The following is a 16,212-nucleotide window of genomic DNA, read 5'->3' as shown; positions in this document are numbered from 1 at the left end:
CCGTCAATCTATTAGACTCATGATGAGCAGAGACATTTGGCTCTTGGCCTTATTCCCCCCCGCACAAAATGGATTGTATGAAGCCGCCCACAAGCAAACAAGCATATGGGTGCTATAATCTAATTAGGTGAGGGGAAAACACACACACACACCCACACGAAAAACGGCATGTGGGAAAGCGCTGGAGGCCTGCCTGTTTCCTATGGGACGAGCAGCAGTCAAGTCAGGTCACATTGGCTGTAAACACGCGACTTTATGTCAGATGCAGGATGCATTGTTTGGCTAAATAAACGTACATAAAGCACGAGGACTGATATGTCGGCGGGACTTTGAGAATGGAGGAGTGGGAGTGTCAAAAAAAAAAAAAATACATTCTGTACAGAATTACATCATTTAACATATTACAAAATGTTATTTCTGTATTATTTTAAACATTTCAAGATTTTTTTATCATCAATTTCAAATTAATAATTTGATTTTTTAATTACATTATGTATTTATTCAATATATTTAATTTACATATATTTATTACATTTTTATTCATAATTTTCTAGTTTATTTCCACTTATATTTACATTAATTTATTTATTTCAATTGATAATCATTAATTTTTCAGCACTCCTGGTTATCCATAAGGGAGTTGTCAATATGTGCCTAAATTCAATGGCTAGTTGATAAAAATATCCAAATGAGAAAAACAAACGCAGCTACGTGAGCCACTACACTATATGACTGACCGACTTTCAGTTAATCCCCTTAGGGAATCTCCAATAAGTTCCACTATAAAACCATAACCTGGTTTTCAATGCAAGCGTCATGTGCCACAAAACATCCAGAAATTCCAAATGACGTCAAAGGCTCCATGGACAATTCAAATGGACCTTAGTCAAATTGATTTACTAACAATAGACATACAATCAAATAAACTTGTTTTAACACATCACATTCTACAGTCCATCCATCATGGACCACAATCTTTACAATTTGAGCCAACTATGAGGTAATAGTTTATCTGGCATGGACGGCAATAGTCGTCCAATCCATTCAGGCCTGGTAGGATGACAGACAACCCCAATTTAGTGAAAGCTTAAGTTTGGCTCTCACCCAAATGCTTTTGCAGGCATTCCTTCCAATCCAAATGGATTGGACATCCATCGCCCTCAATACTAAAGTGTAATTTTGATCACTACTACCTTATGTATAATTCAACTGTCCGTAAAATTAAGCAGGTGTCCCATTTTCCCCAAGACACATCTGACATCATTACACATCCAAGCAGAAGAGCAAAGTCAAGGTTATATAATTGCGTTCTATGTTTCAAAACACCGGACCATCGCTGGCCTGGCAAGAAGTGACTGGAGGGGATGGAGGAGGGGTGTAAGAACGAACCAAGGAAAACAGCGAGGAGGAAAAGGCACATAAGCGAGAGAGAGAGAGAGAGGGGGGGGGGGGGTGAGAGGCCCTGCTGGGGTGCTGGGAAAAAGCGAGGAAGGTCAGCCGGGGGGCCCGGACGGGTAGGCAAGAGGATGCGAAACAGGTCAGGCAGGGTTCCCCCCGATGTAAACGAAGAATCACTGTACGGGACTCCACGGCAGAACCATGGCACACAAGCCAAAACATTTTTCTACTTGAAGAGCATGCAGATGAGCGAAAGGGGGTGTGTGGTGTCGGCGCATGCGCGTTGAACGCCACACCAGGACTGTTTTTCCCAATATTGGTCGGGGAGTCCAGCTGACCACCGGCGGAGGAATGTGGAGACGACCCACCGACGTGTGGCCGTCAAAGCAGCTAATGCGAGGCTGAGTGGCGGAATAGAGATGGCTGGGGGAAACCGCTGAGTGATTAGTGACACGCGGGTCGATAGTGAGCAGGGGGGTGGGGTGGGTGTTACATTTCATCACGTAGATCGGACTGACACGGGTGCTTCATTAGGTTGAAATGATCGCTATTGATCGGAGGGAACGGGGCGAGCACACGGTTGACTGTTTTGCACGCGCACGCGGAAAGCGTCATCGGGGAAGGAGACAAGCGCTCATCTGTCAAAAGGCAAAAGCTTACCGTGGTCAGGACGCCACCGGCGGGGGGCGGTCCGGCACTTGGTTCGAGTCGCCGTGCGTGCTGGCGGGTTTCCTTGCTCCGTTCGGCCACGTCCAAGTGGAGCTAGGCTGCGTGTGTGCGTGCGCGCGCCCGCCCGTCCGTCCAACCCAGCTCTTCTGCTGTCCGGTCCGCGTCCACGCGGCTTGGAATGAGGAGGGGGGGGGGGGGGAGAAGAAAAAAAATTAGGTCCCTGCTTGGGTTGCTGGACTTTGTTGCTTTTCCGGCTTCCCGCACGCTTTGCTCGCCGACTTGCTTGCGACGTTAGAGTGGGGCACACGGAGGCACATAGATCGGATCGTGGACTCGGCGGTTGGCTCCGCCCTCGTGCGCGCAAGGGATGTGAGATAAAACAAGCGAGCTCCCTCTACAGGAGGCTTGGACCAATCATGTTTAAATGGTGCCAAAAAAAATGATGTTCATTTCAGTGCCTTTGACGGATTTGGGCGTCCAATTCATTTTGACTGGGAGAGGTTGGCAGGGATTACTTGCTACTAGCCCTCCATATAAAAGAGGATTGGACGTCTATCCGCTTCAATGGCAGTGACAGATTGACATTAGTTAACTGCGGTGTAACTGTCGGTAAAAAATATATACAGGATAACACAAATGGTGTCAAATTTAAACGTGCATTTTTTGTTGCCAAATAAAATTGTGATAAAGTTTTGCAGTCCGCAATGAAAGATACATGAATCAGAAAGTATGTACTGATTATTTGGATGAAAAAATCTTTTCAGTTTATATATATAGTACACTTTTTTTAAACAAAGAAGTCTGAGAAAGCTTCTATAGTATGTCGTGAAAGATTGCAGGTTATAGACTTAAGATAATAATTGATGTTTTATATTTTAAAAAATAAATAAAGATGGCCCTCCAAGTGAAACCAGCAAATTGAAAACCCACCCTAAATTATAGCCACAATGGTACGCTTTGTAATAAACTAAATAATGTACACACATTATAAACTAACAAGGCCCTGAAGCCTTCTGTTTCAGGGTGACAACTTTGATGTGACATTAATGGGTATATAACGAAACATATATCTGGATCAGTACGTCAGTTCGTTAAGCAACGATCCAATCAAATCCATCTAAATGCAAAACTTTGGTTACTGTTTAGTCTTGAAAAAATGGTTAAAATTAGCAATTTACACTCCCTCACGTACTCCCTTAGGAACTCAACAATTGCATTTTGGTCGGCAAAGTTCTCATAGTTGCCACTAGACAGTCAGAAAAGGTCATTGGCTTAACTTCCAGTCGATGGAGCGATTCCCAAACACCGAAACTGGCCGTATTAGCGTGCTGTAGAGATCAGGTGTGGACATTGATGACCAACGCTTGCATAATAAGCCCGCCGCCAACCACCAGCCTGCACTCAGCATGACCCTGGTGTCAAAGCGGTAATACGGCATTCACACGGCAGGGTTCATGGCTGTAATTGGCCACTATCTCTCTTTTCAACTGGGCACAATGGCCAGAAAAGAAGGAAATGTCAACGGTCATGTTATCCGTGACAGCAAGATGGATACCTCCCACTGCTAAAAATGGAATTCAGACCAACTATCATCCAAAGCCACAAACAAGCATTTCATTATGACATGTCTATACATGTAAAAAAGAAAAAATTGTAAATGGTGCTTAGGGAATTTAATGGAGTCTGGCATTGTCACACGAGGCAGTCTTGTCACCGTGCGTGTGATTCATCCATTCGAGCCGTGCCGTACCGCGGAAACAAGGACGAGCGGGGGCCGCTTATGTCAAAAAAGGACATCTGGCTCGAAGGACAGCCGGATGAGTTGTCGAGCCGAGCAGATGATCATAATCGAGCTATGGAAATCTCGCCAGGACGCTGAGAAATACGGACGACGCGTTTTTGGGTCCAGTAGGGTCGTTTGCTGCGCAGCTGTCGGAGGAACTGTTGGATGCGTGAGAGCGGGAATTTGTCGACAAATTGAGTTCAAGTGCCACAAATTGTGAGCAATAGGAGGGTTACCCAATCCCAAAAGGGGAATTTGGGAATATTTACTTTTTTCCACCCTTTTGCAAATGTTTATCATTAAGAAGAAATTGAAAGTCACTGTTTTGCTGTCACTATTTTTACTGAAAATGTTGTTTTTTTAAATAAAATGTAGTTTCAATCAATTAAATTACTAATCATTGGATTTTCTGTTCTGTTTTTTGACAAAAACTATACAGCTACCATTTTTTTCTTTTGTTTTTTATTTGTTTTTTATTCTTTTAATGGGAATCTAAAAAGAATATCTATATTTGATAATATCAGATTTTTTCTGTATGCTATTCTTTTCTTTACAATTTAAAAATAACTAGAAACTTAGTTCTAAAACATTAATGTATACATAGTATACGTACATACTTAGGCTAGGTAAATGTAAATCTAAAAATAGTAAATACTTGCTTTGTTTGTTTGTTTTTTACCCCTAAATGTTTTTTTTTATCTGGAAAAAAAGCTTGGCCCTACAGTTCTGAGGTCGAGGGTTCAAACCCAGTTCCGGAGCTTCCTGTGGGGAGTGTGTATATTCTCCCAAGGCTTGCGTGGGTTTTCCCCAGGTGCTCTGGTTTCCTCCCACATCTCCAAAACATGAAAAAAATGACTGCTACTTTAGTTTTTATTAAAACATTGAAAAACAAAACAAAAAAGAAAATAAAGACTATTTTTAGATCAACTTTATCTGAAAATGATCACCCTTCAAATTAGTCACCGATTGATTTCATCATCAATTCCCTGTCAAATTTACTTCGACAACCCAATGACATTTGCCATTCTTAAAAATATCACAGATGTTCACTCGAAAACCTTAGCGGACGTCCCTCATCTCATTAGCAGCATTTTCTCTTGTTGTGAGCTTTAAAAATAGACATTTTCTAGAACATGTGCATAATTTAAACTCACCCTTGCTCTTCCGCGAAACACAATGAAATGTGCCATATAAACGAGGTTAAGCACTCGTCTAATGTTAGCTGTAAGCGCTACAACTATTTTCTTTTACGGCACTTCATCCGGGAGGTGTTTCACACACCTGACACGATGAATAATGCAAGGCGAGAGATGTTTCCACTTGCAATGTACTGCCCCCTCATTTAGTAAATGACTGCCAATGAATAGAAAGCCGCTTTAAAAGGCACTCATTCATCCAGGTGTCAACTAGAGGGGCAACATTTCACAATGATGACTATCATTTGCTTTCACTTCCGGAAGTTATTTTAAGAGTCAGAAATTATGTTAACTCATTGATGGCGATCCATTTCGACTCTATTATTACCCAAACTATTCTTATTCAAAATGGATTGGATGTGTTAAGTTAATCAATACATATTTATCTATGAAATTGTTTCCACCAATAGGTGATGTTCGGGTTCATTCAAATGTGTTTTTCTATTTTTTTGTTCATAAGTCGACTATTATTAAACTCACAAGATGTTTTTTTTATGGATCACAAAAGAGGTGATTTCATTTTTGGGGTCATTAGGTCAAAGGTTACAGAGTTCAGAAAAGAAATGAGTTGATAATAGATGAGCATATTTACCTCGAATTTGCTGGGTGGGTGGATTTGGGTTGAGAAGGTCAAAGGTCTCAGAGGTCAGAAATATGGGGACCATTGAATTGACAGTTTAGGCTGAAATCTGAAGTCTCAGATCAAAATTGTTCTATTCTTCTCTTTTGAGCCTCTGAAGCCTGTAAATACAAAAATAGAAATTAATTCCCAGAAAGTACAATTCTTTTTATCTTACTTATTTATGTTTTTACTGAGAAACATGCACTTTGTGGAGTAGCACCACTAATTTCATTATGTGCAACTATTGTATAATGACAATAAAGGTTTTTGTTTCGATTTTCTGATGAGGCGCATTTGTGCATCAACATTTACCAATCGTGCTTTATCCTTCGAGAATGTAATTCATGTTTTATTTATGGTATAAATGTGTATCTTGAGCATTTTACAGGAGTACTATTATATTGGTACTCCAACAAAAAAAAATGGAGGAACACTGCCAATTTAACAAAGGAATTTAGTACATCTTACAGTCCAAAATATAGTATTTTTGAAATTGAAACCATAAACATAACCAACCTCAATGAAATCCAACATATTAAATTTTTAATGAATCTACATCAGCTATTTTAGAAAACTGATTCATTTGCAAATGTATTTAATATTCCAACTCAATGCATACTTTTTCTCCCTATGGGCATTTCCAGCGAATATAGTAAAGTAAAATAACAAGAGATACTATGATTTATTCATGAACTTTAAAAAAAACACACTCTTACTAAAATATAATCAGTGATTAATCTACAATAAAAAAAACACATTTGCAAAATGAGGCTGCAAAATGGTTGGCCCTATGTCGTTTCAATTTGAATAACACAAATGAAATGTGAGCTTTGCAAAACCCAAAGCTTTTGTGAATATTAACACAATGTTAATGGTTCCAGGAAGCTCAAGTTTGTTTAGTTTTATAGTACGAGAACCCCCCCAATTCAACGAAGTGGGAGCTAATTTGGCAAATGGTTGACATTGGAGAGGCCGTGTCCTGAATAATGGATAGCGCCATTTGCAGTCGGCAAGGTTTCCCAATCTCAACTTGATTAAGTCCATTTGAGCCAATACAGCAAAGGTTTCTGCAGTATTGGTTGGACTTGTAAAACCTGGTCTTCATCCATGTCACTTAATTACCCACTATACCCTCAGCTATGATTCTACATTAACTATAGTTTGCTTGGTAAATGCCATGTGTAATAAATTGGAGTGTACATTGACTAGACCCTACCACCCAATAAGATTAATCAACATCAACTTCTTGATCTGCTGTTTTGGTCAGAGTATGATGTTTCTTCATAGGCCTGAAAAGTTTCAGAATTTTTTTTTAATGAAAATGACAAAATTATTATTTACTATTACTACCTATTCTATTCTCTGGAAACTTACCTGTTAAGTGTGTACTTCATGACTAAACTACTCTATATTCTATTACTACCTATTCTCTGGAAACCTACCTATCAAATGTGTACTTTATGACTAAATTACTCTATTTTCTATTACCACCTATTCTCTGGAAACCTACCTGTTAAAAGTCTACTTTATATTTAATCTATTAAAGGCCCTCATATCTGATCTTGGCATGCATTTTTTAGGCAAACATTCTGTTGCTGTTTGCAATATGGTCAGAAAAACTGTGGTTTTAATTTTTATTACTATTTGACATAGTATCCGCTACCATGATATGCAAACTGAGATATTGTTGAGTAATCAAGCCTTACAAAATCCTTCGGATCAATGGATTTTCTTTTTTTTTTCCACTATAAAGCTGATGTAGTTTAAAATTTCAACCCCAGAATAAAACTGCCCCTCCTGACTCTAATAATACATACATGTGATACACTGATAAACATTTACAGGATGAAAATAAGTCCCAAAATAAAAACAGTACGCACCTACCATGAGCCAGTGAATAGTCTTATTTCAGGACCAATGACAGCGATAGGGTTCCTATCCATTTGACCAGGGATGGTTGGCAGTCCCTTCTGTAAAACAAAGTATGACCATTTAGTAATCCAACTCACAGTATTGTCTTGTACAAATACTTTAAGTACCACAAAATAGCATTTTGGGGTCCCTTACTTAATATCTTGATCTTGAAGATAGGTTTTTTTTTGTTAGGATTCATTTATTTATATATATAACGTATTTTCACGACTATACGGCGCATCACATTTTAAGCCGCAGTGTCAGTAACGAGTGCTATTTCTGTATTTGACACACACAAAGGACACTATTTAAAAAATACTTCAAATTTTGACAGCAATTTCTACAGAAAATGAATATTTTCCAAGAATGTGCTCTAGAATCTCTTAAAAATATTGTCAAATTTGTCTTTTGACTGGTCTTTCTATAGACAAAACATTTTTTTTCATTTAATTAGCTTTTTTTCAGTTTATCAATTATGTTCCTTGACAACTTTTCCAAGAACCAAATCCATGATGCTCATCTGCGAAAAACTCTTTCTGATCATAAAATGAAAATAGACTTGTATAAGGAGAAACAGGTTATCTCAAATTAGAGTAAATGTAATTTGTTCCCATTTTAATTGAACTGGGCGGGTTTTACAGTTTGATAGGGCTGTAGATTGTCTTTCTGATCAAGCAATCCTGGCAGTTTCCCCATTTTGAAGGGGGCAACAGGGGGTTGCTTTGCATATGCTAATCAAGAGCAGCTGGCACACTCCCGCACCATTTTTGCCCTTTGAAAAAATAATAAACCCTGGTGATGATTTAAAGAAAATACGCCATGACGGCTGGCTTTGGTCCAGATGAACATCAGCGCAGATGAGCCCGATTCGGAGGGGCTGATCTTCCGTCACGCCGTCGTCCTATTGTGCCCGGTCTCATCATCCCGGTGGGACATTTGCATTTGGGACTCATTTCCATCAGATCCATTTCCCCTCGTCAAAAGAAGAGACACTTTGACGTCTCCAATCTTATTACGGACTGATCTGGCCTTCTTTGGGAACGTTGGCGGGGGGGATGATGAGGCTCCGCAAATCTCTACTGATGGATACGCCGATTTTGAGGTCTCGGTGAAGAGGGCGAGGCATTATCAACACGAACGTAGCATGCTCAGCGTCTTTGCCATCAACGACGCAAGCGAGGGGAAAATACGAGGCCGGGTAAATGGCGGCCTTCAATTTGAGATTTTCCATCTTGCCTCGTATAGATAAGTGCTAAGAGGTCGTTTTTTTTTTTGGTCTTGAGTGAAGAAGACACCCGGGAGCACCCTCCTCCTGTGTTGTCAGCACCTTGGACGTATTTAGTTCAGATAGAAACACAGCGGGAAAAGGTCAGCACAGTGGGGCGAAATGTCTACGTTGAGTTGTTGTGACCAAGGAAACATGCAGTTTAATTCATTTGGCTTAGACTCAACTGAACACATGATGGGTTGTGGTAGCTTAGATGCACGCAAACTCGTCACATCTTGACTTCCATCGAGCAGTGCCTGTGCTTAGACTTCCTTCTTGCCACACATGGAGGTGAAGATGTAAAGAATTTATAAAATAAATAAATAAAAAAGAGGGGTCCTCAAAGTTTTGGTTCGAGTGTGCAGAATATTGACAATGAAATGTTGAGATTTTTTTTTTATTTCCTGATGTCACTTTAATGAACTTGAACTACAATAAATAATCATGTTTAATTTTTTGGGATATTTTCAAATATTCAGACAACCTCTAAGTTCTTATTTATTCAAATCTCAAAAAAAATGTATGAACTTGAACAACAAAAAAGATTAATATTTAATATTTTGAAATGGGATATTTTCCAAAAAACATCTACGTTCTTATTTAGTCAAATCTTAAAAGTTTATTGTACTTGAACTACAAAAAATAATCATATTTAATTTTTTGAAATGGGATATATTTTCAAATATTCAAACACAACCTCTACATCTTGATTTAGTCAAATCTTAAAAGTTTAATGCACTTGAACTACAAAAAATAATCATAATGTTTTAAATGGGCTATTTTCAAATATTCAGACAAAACCTCTGCATTCTTATTTAGTCAAATCTCAAAAGAAATTCTCCAAGATTCTTGACAACTCAATAAATTCCATTTGAAATCCCTGTAGTACCATTTAACTCAATCCATACATTACCATTCTATTCTACTCAATGATTAGTCACTATCAATATAAATCAAATTGCGTTGTCTGTCTGCCTTAGTCTTGACTTAATCTGCCTGAGTATGCCACATTATTCCTTTTTAACAGCATTGTCCATGCATGACATTGAAATATCTCTCCTCCCAAATGTTCCAATGCTTTCTCTGCATAAATAGTCTTAACATGACCACCAACAATAGATGAGCAACACATGTGCGCATGTCCATTTCCACATCCACCCACTCAACATGCCAACTGGAATTCTTCCCTGACTGGTAGAAGCAAACAATGCTGGCGTTGTTTAACCGTGAGCTGATGTCCATTGTGATATTTAATTTGAAGCCAGGATATGTCGTCAACATGTGAAGCTAAAAAAAAAAAAGGCTTAAGCCCTCCAGTGGTGGGCATGAATTATTAGTCTGCAGCTGTCTGTGTCCCTGTAGACGATATCATTGCATAGAAGCGCTTATAGCGGCAAAGCACTCTTGAGATGGTCAAGAATTAATTATGGCATTTTCTGCTAGCCCTACAGCGAATAGATGAATGACTTAAAAAGGACTTCATACTTCTCAACATACTTTGACTCTTTTTTTTTTACTTAGGGGGCTACAATATGAATATATCTTTCATTTTTCCAAGGCAAATCACCCAATACCCAGTGGCGGTCCGTGAATTTCCTAGTGATGCCTTCAGCTATCAGAATCAATCCAAGCCTCAAAAACTATTTTATGGCTATAAAACCTCTACTGCGCCACAAAAATAATCAATAATAACCTCATACAATTGAAATATTTTTCAGGGATATAGCCATATTTTACTCACCAAAAATCATTTTTAACTGTATACAATATCTATCCTGGCAACAAATAATGGCTGAAATGCTTTAATATGAAAATACACATCTGGAAGAAGTGCAACCAGGAGGAAAAATCAATGACTTAGCTAACAGACTTGGAATTATTTAATAAGTATTGATGGACAAAATATAATATATGATTCAGATATTTCTAAGGCCAGCAGAGAAGGCCCTGAAGGCTCTGACGGCATACTACTGCCAATACCACAAGGCTAAAACGTTTCACATGACAAGAGAAGAAACTCTGTTCCACAAACCAAAAGTCCTCCTACACTTTCATAGAAAAAGAAGAGAATTGGCCAATTAATAAAGAGGGTCATCATATTGGCTTTTAATATAGAGTTGTGTTGCGAGTCCACTGAGAACGTCAGGAAAGCATCACGCTGGCTAGCTCATATCCCACTCTGACCCTTGACACGCACGCAAAGCTGGCTTTATTACGCGCAGTGTGTTATCGCTCTCCTCAATAAAGTCGGGCTGCTGGCCCGAGCGGTGATTTAAAGTCGGCACATCTGTGCGCTCAGTCCCGGAAAAAAAAAAAAGGAAAAAGCAGGTTCAACACTAATCCGCAATAAAAACCGTAAACAAACAGCACTCATGTTAGGCTATATCTTCCACAAAGAAAGTGAATTTCTTTTAGATTGTCAATCACTTGGGACAGAAATGATTCAATCTGAAGTCCACACAAGTTCACTTATCGCAAATTCACTATTATTTTATAAAAAAATATATATAAAATATCAAAACCCATGCTGAAACTCAATCAAAAGCCACTCTTAACCATACTTGTCAATTTTTCTATTATTGCGGCATAACTGGTCTATATTAACCGCGATATTTGAGGGATTACTGTATATTTTACTTGTGTACATATCAGTGAATACATTATTTCGTTTTGTATAAACTTAAATAACTACCACTGATGCAAAAAGATGTCCAAAGCGCAAAGCCTGCATCAGACATCTAGCCTTATATATGTCATATCTATTTCTAAAACAACTTTGATGCATCTTAATGCCCTTATCAGGGCACACGTCAATTATGTACATATGCTACTGAGGACCAGTTGGCAGCAGCTTTCATTATAAATGCATTAACAGTTGGCCACAATCACATAGAGTCCTTCTCAATTTTGGTTTTTCTTGCGTGACTATGACCACCACACTACTTTTAAGAGTTGCTGAGTGAAATGAAATGAACTATTCATGAGAAACACTTGGCCAGATCAACACGTGACTTCCAGATTTTTGGACCTTTAACCTCATGCGCCCTTGTAATTTGTCCGCAAATGTACTCTGCGTACATTCATGAATAATTAATTAGCGGTTGAGTCACGTGGTGGCCGCGGAGGTTCTCGACTTTAAGAAGCGACGGGATGTCCACTTAAACGGCACACCTACTGACCAGCTTATCATTCTTCCGGATACATTTTTTTTCCAATCATCAGCCATATTGTATTGGATGGAAAACAACATTGTGTGATTGTCAAGGAGAAGGCGATTGCACTGGAAAATGTAGCTATCAAAAGGCAATTTTCAATATTGTCAGTTTCAAGATTGTGATCAAAGCTCATCTTTGGAAGTGATTCTGATGAGGAGATGAGTGAGGTTCATGTTGATTTGAAAGGCTGATGACAATGATAGCAAATTGACCACCTCTACTACAACTTTGAGGCATCTATTTTGGACTATTCAAAACACTAACTTAACTCTTTTATAACAAGGGATTTTTTTTAATGATTTTCTGATTTTAACTGAATTTTCCCATAGAATTCTGCCAAATTAAATTCAGAAAGCGTATCAAAAAATATTATAGAAACAGTAGTTGGACCACCAAAAAATATTAAGGCCAGTAGGTTAAACTTAAGGCTGGTGAAAGTTATGCATTTAATTCCAAATGTCTCTTTACCTTTTAACGAATATACGAAGCGATGATTATTAAAAACGCAAAAAAAAATTCTAATTTAAAATGGAACAGGTTATTAAATTTAGTAGTCATGAAGTCAAAGGTCACTAAATCTAATGAATTTGGCTACTTGGGCCAAAGTCTGCTCTATGAGTGCTCCTCAAATACTACTATAAACATTAATAATTGATGATTTTTAACATAGATGCTAATTAGTAGTAATATTGACCAATAATACTAATAAACAATTTGCCTTGTTTTTTCAAACAACCATTCACTGGTATACCAATTCAAAATGGATTGAGTGTCTATCACTATCATTGCCACTCCATTCCTTCACTGATGAATGGCAAAGATGGGTGGAGCCTAAAATATGCTTTGTGTCCAATACAAATACGTTGCCACGGAAACTCCAAGTCTCCTTGCAATGTACTGAAAAAGGAGGTGTGGGGGGGCAAATAAAAAAAATCAGGAAATGATTTCTTGGTATCTCAACAAGAGCCCAGATGGCTTGTTGGATTTTAAGAGTTTGGCAGGCATTGCCGATGCATTTGCATCGTCATGCGTAAAGACGATAAAGCGCGGCGAAAGATGAAAAATCAGGCCCAAGTGACGCCTTCTGGATTAGTGACCGTCACAGTCCATTGTTGCCTCCGAGCGAATAATCCCGGAAAATATTCTCATGGAATATTCATCATTAGATTGTCAATCCGTATACAAGACACAGTTAATTTGCTAGTCCACGTGTGAGATGTTTTTGAGAAAAATACAGCGTGGGAGCGCTCTGGATTTGCACTTCATTAAAATCCACGCGCTCATTAAAGCCCGGCGAGTGGCGTGTTCATCAATTACGGCTAGGGACTAACGAATATGGCCGTGTAGTCGACGAGGCGATCGCAGGATGTTTTAATGACACTTGACTAATCTCAGTGCTTATTAGAATATTCACAGTGAGGGACCGCACTAGGGGGGCAATGGGGATGTTTAGAGGAGAGGGGGAATTGGGAGACCACCATGCCCTCCCAGTCAAAAGGGATTGGATAGCAATTTGACATCAATGGCTGCTAAATTGGCTCTATGTTTTAAAGTATTAGCGTGTAATGCACTAAAAAAGCTTTAAAGTCCGTGGGAGAGAAAAATAGGAAATAATTTGGGTGGTGTTGAATGGATTTTGTTCTTTACGTGATATTATTGGGCAATATTATTTAGTAGGAAGAGGATTTTTTGGGAAATTAAAATTTAACCCAATCAGGAATAGTGGTTAATCCAGTGGATGCCTATTCTAAAGTTTACACTTTAGACTGCTTTATAAAGTTAGTGGCTTTTTTCAGTAAGATATTTTAAAAATGAATGATGAATTATTATTATTATATACTGTTTTTTTAAGTATAAACCATTACTGGATTTTTATATTCATTTCTTTATAATTATAAATTGCCAATGAGAAGGCACAAAATTGCTGTGTAATTTTAAAACTATTCGGCAGACAAGCAATTTATATAATAATATATGACACTGTTACCATATATAATGCAATTATTTTTTGCATACAAGTCTGCATGGATAAAGTGGCAGTTCTTTTAAGTGAAAATGACAACATTTTTGATATTTCAACTTTTCTTCAGAAGAATGTTGAAATTAAATCAGCCGTCAATAAAAATGTTGTATTTCTTTTTTGCTTTAAGTAAAATTAAATTGATTGTATTAATGAATCAATTAACTCAATCAATTGTAGTACAAGGCCCATAATAATTAGTAATATAACTTTCCCTATAGAATTGATATCACATCATCATAAACTCTATTACACTGCCCCCGTGTGGCCAAAAAACACACAATAACCGGAGCTGCACAATATCCATTTGATGAAGCAGAAAATGCAGCAAAATTACATTTACATAAACATTTTGTCATTATTAGATTTTTGGAGGTAGCTGCAATGAATTATACACAATTTGCATTAATTCTCATAAGAAAAATGTGATTAGTTTCAATCAAGAAACTCATTTAAATGTTTTTTTCCCATGTATTTTGAAATTTAAAGATGCTAAACATACCTGAATACATCAATATCTTCAGTCCATTGTAGTTGTGGATGATTGGCTTCATCTCTGTGCACTGAAAAGGAAGCAAACACGTCCAGTGAGTGAGCGAGGGTCCATCAACAACATTTACACGGCCTCCATTAACCCGACAAGGATTGATCTCTTCCTCTGCCGGCTGACATGACACCAAGGGTTAAGTGTTCCTTCATTGAGCAACCATGCTGCTGGGCTCATTTATTATTCACCGGGCAGCATCGGCAGGTGGGAACACCACTGTTATGTGCACCATTACCCACATACTTTGATTTCCAACTCTCGATAACAAGTTTAAATTTAGGATTGTTAGGCTATTTTAGCAACTGGATGATATCAGGTGGTATTAGGGAAGAACATGCTTCAAATAAGAAATGTAAAGGACACATTTTCAGGCTGTCCTGTTGAAATGAAGTCAGAAATGGGTTAACAACTGAGGTTATATTAAGGATGTCGCGGGCCACTTTAACGTCAACTTTATTTCAAATGGGCCGGACCAATTTAGATATAATATTTATATATTTTTTTTTTTATAAATGGATTAAAAGAACTGGATTAAAAGCCCTGAATATTCAGTTTTTTTATAGATCTAAAACTATGTATATTTTAGCTTTTTTATATATATATTTTTTTATTTTACAAAAAGATTTTTGAACTAAAAACAGAAAAAAATGATTAAAAAATTACAATTATTGATTTAAAAAGAAAAAATCGGGAAATGTAATATAAATCTATACTCTTTATTTTAATTTGATCTTAAAACAGAAAGTTGTGACTTTCCCGGGCCACACAAAAAGGATGCAGCGGGCCAGATTTGGCCCCTGGGCCACCACTTTGACACCTGTGAGTTTGATGGTTCTTTCTATGGAAGTGATGGCAAGTCCCTTTACTTTCATCACCGGTACCGACCGCATGAAAGTTCCTTCATAGTGAATTCACTTTGCAAGCAGCACAGCGTGGTAATGAGTCGATGCCACTGGCAGGGAAGGAAACCCATGCTGGTGTTCATCTTCATCGATTCTGAGAGGCTCAACAGGAGCCAACATGAGGGATTCTTCTAATTAGTGCATGAAAACGAAAATACTCACACTTAACAGATTTTTATTTGTTTTTGGTGAGGAAAAAACAAGGGTTTTTTTTGTCCTTTGAAATTTAAACGTAAATGTATACAGTGGGGCAGAAATACTTATCATTGGTGCACATCTAATAACTATATCTCTAATGCTATGATATGTTTTATTACACAGAGAAACTAAAGTCAGAAGACAGATGAGGTCAGTGTGGAGTTATTGACTGAACTCACTTGAATCCTGCAAATCGCATCAACCTTTGGAAATCATATTTAAGGTGTTATGTTCACATACAGCAATAAATTTCATTTCTTGAAAATGTGTCCCAACTTTCAGGTTAGATATCTGTTTTCACAGTGTTACTTTTTACAACTTTGCAACTTTTGTCACAATACACACAGCTTGACAAAGAAAAACAACCAAACGCCCTTACATCACAACAAACATTGACTTGATAAAATGAGCTTTTGAAAGAAACTGAGCAATTACCGAAACGCGATTTGTGTTTAGTTGCATAAATATATTGTTTTTACCG

At 37.9% G+C, this 16,212-nt stretch overlaps 1 protein-coding gene across 1 annotated transcript in view; it reads right to left on the bottom strand.

Moving 5' to 3' along the window:
• The window catches only part of LOC144211382 (thyroid hormone receptor alpha-B), a 65,798-nt gene extending 63,413 nt beyond the window's left edge, over positions 1-2,385 (bottom strand). The window contains exon 1 of the mRNA XM_077738569.1: positions 2,059-2,385. The gene's annotated coding sequence lies outside the window, so the exon portion shown is untranslated. The remainder of the gene's footprint in view (positions 1-2,058) is intronic.
• Positions 2,386-16,212: the final 13,827 nt, after the last annotated feature.

The sequence above is a fragment of the Stigmatopora nigra genome, chromosome 18 (genome assembly GCF_051989575.1).
Source record: "Stigmatopora nigra isolate UIUO_SnigA chromosome 18, RoL_Snig_1.1, whole genome shotgun sequence".
In the NCBI taxonomy this organism is placed as follows: Eukaryota; Metazoa; Chordata; class Actinopteri; order Syngnathiformes; family Syngnathidae; genus Stigmatopora; species Stigmatopora nigra.
The sequence above is the reverse complement of the archived record's forward strand: the minus strand, read 5'-3'. Positions and strand labels throughout refer to the sequence as shown.